The sequence below is a fragment of the Aplysia californica genome, unplaced genomic scaffold, assembly GCF_000002075.1.
Source record: "Aplysia californica isolate F4 #8 unplaced genomic scaffold, AplCal3.0 scaffold00259, whole genome shotgun sequence".
Lineage (NCBI taxonomy): Eukaryota > Metazoa > Mollusca > Gastropoda > Aplysiida > Aplysiidae > Aplysia > Aplysia californica.
In genome coordinates, this window is record NW_004797529.1 from 786,337 (window position 1) to 787,024 (window position 688).

Here is a 688-nt window from a genome sequence, read left to right on the forward strand (position 1 = left end):
AAGAAGAAGAAGAAGAAGAAGAAGAAGAAGAAGAAGAAGAAGAAGAAGAAGAAAAAGAAGAAGACTGCTAAGCGTACTCAGTGCAGTAAGCAATGTGCTCTCATATCAAGCAGATAATAATAAAACAAAAACAAAAATTAATGAGACCCCCCCCAAAAAAAAAACCCCCAACCCAACAACGACTAAAAAGAACCCCAAACAAAAAACAAACCCCAACGTCTTGTTTTTTTTTCCCTTCATTTAACGTGCCCTATCCCAAAGTTTCTTTTCTTTCAGCGATGTTCAGAAAAGCCCTAGCCTACATGACTGGGCAGAAACAGCTTGTGGCCCCATACAGCGATATTATTACAGCAAAAGCCCGCCAGTTTCTGCTTCCCGGTTCAGATCAATTAAAATGTCCGTTCAATAACTGTCCTGGTTCACATGAACTGGAAGATCTGTCTGCAGGCTATTTCGTTTCTTTGTTCACTCGTTGTATGAGACAACCACACACAGGCACAAACAAACACACAAATACACTCACGCAAACACACACACAAATTCTTACATACCCACATACACAAACCCTGACATCCACACAAACACACACAAACCTACACACACACGCGCGCGCACACACACACACACAAACAAACACACACACAAACAAACACACACACACACACACACAGACACACACGCCGTGCTA